This window comes from Hippocampus comes, unplaced genomic scaffold, assembly GCF_001891065.2.
Source record: "Hippocampus comes isolate QL1 unplaced genomic scaffold, H_comes_QL1_v1.1 scaffold1007, whole genome shotgun sequence".
In the NCBI taxonomy this organism is placed as follows: Eukaryota; Metazoa; Chordata; class Actinopteri; order Syngnathiformes; family Syngnathidae; genus Hippocampus; species Hippocampus comes.
In genome coordinates, this window is record NW_017804891.1 from 10,237 (window position 1) to 11,991 (window position 1,755).

The window sequence follows — 1,755 nt, forward strand, 5'->3', positions numbered from 1 at the left end:
CACACACACACACACACACACACACACACACACACACACACACACACACACACACACACGTGATGAGAAACAGCCTGACACGGAGGCATGTGATGCACTTTTGCAGCCTGTTAACTACCGTAGCTTACACGTACCGTTTTAAAGTGCTTCCCTGGGCCCTCTAGATTCCTATTCTTTGCCCGTGCCCTCAGTGAATTGTACACGAAGCAAACTCTGAATGAGAATAATGACGATAAAAGATATAGCATAACAGCTCTGACCACAAGCTGCAATTGCAGACTCATGAACGCTAACAACTTCCAGTGACGTAGTTCACGCGCCACCGTAGTTTAAAGATTTACCTTCTTTACTTTATTGTATTTTTTAAATATTTTTTTGTGAAAATGAGACTGATAAGATGATTAGGGTGCAGCGTACATTGACACAAAAAATATATTACTAACATGTACAAAGACACACGAATGGTTGTTTGTTTGTTTTTCTCCTCTACACTCCTCGGATCTACTTGGGACCAGTCCTAGATCTACCGGTCGATCAGGATCGACGTAATGGGCACCCCTGATTTAGAGTGTTCCATTCACCTGCCATGCATGTTTTTGGAATGTGGGAGGAAACCGGAGTACCCGGGGAAACATGCAAACTCCACACAGGAGTTTGGCATGCATGTGTTATGCGTTCTTGTTATTTCAGCTTCTCTCACGGTGTCCTCTGTGTGCGCTGAATACAAACCAACGCAGCCCAACCACCAACTGCGCATGTCCCAGGACTCCATAACACGATGTAGTGTTACAGCCACGAAAGAGCTCTACAGTTGAACACCTTCACCAGACTTTGGGTCAAAGTTTTTAATTTTAAAAGCAGTGGAAGAGCAGGTTGTGGCTTTTTTTCCGGTTTAGTTACAGGTCGACTTCTCTCTGCTTCAGCCAGCATGTTTTAGACAATATACATTTGAATCGTGTTAGCAATCTCAAGGCTAATAACATTCACTGAGTACTGAACATTCATTGAGCATGAAGCTAGCCGCGGGCTAATAACAAAACAAACAACATTGACTAAGCATAAAGCCAATCGCGGAATAGTTCTTGCCATGAGCCAGACTCACATCATAAATTGGTTGAATACAATCAGGCCAAGGATGAACGAGAGGTTTGCTTACCTGCTGGAATTCATCTTGAAGGCCAGGGTGCTGGTCCTTGAGGTGTTTTGCCAAAATCGTTGCGTGGCTTCACTTTGCCGCCACCGTTTTGGAGCACTGTTTGCACACAGATCCATCAAGGTCTTCTGGTTTGCAGTGTTCGTTTGCCTCAGATGCAAATTACTCCCAAAATAGGCTTTCATCTTTTTCATACTCAACCTTGACTGGCTTGTGAGTTTGTCAAAAGGAATGAGTGCCTACCAGTGGCGGACCCTCAGGGCCAGCAAGGCCTCCTCTGCTGGCCTAAACATTCTCAGAAAAGTAAATTAACTTTTCTGAGAATAACATAAATTTGTTATTTTATTTTCATAAATATGTTAACAAAATTATTCTCTGTATTCTTTACGTCATATTATTTCCATTTAATCGATAAATAACTTATTTATTATGGTGGAGTTTTTAACCAATCATATTTCAGCTAGCTTGTGTTGCCAGGTAGATTAAACTTGCTCGGGGCCTTCAGATTAAACAGAGCAGGCCCCTGTGCGCTGTAAATGAACGGGCACAGTCAGGTTTCAATAGCCAATCAGATCACGAGTCTCAGACTCGTGATCTGTATC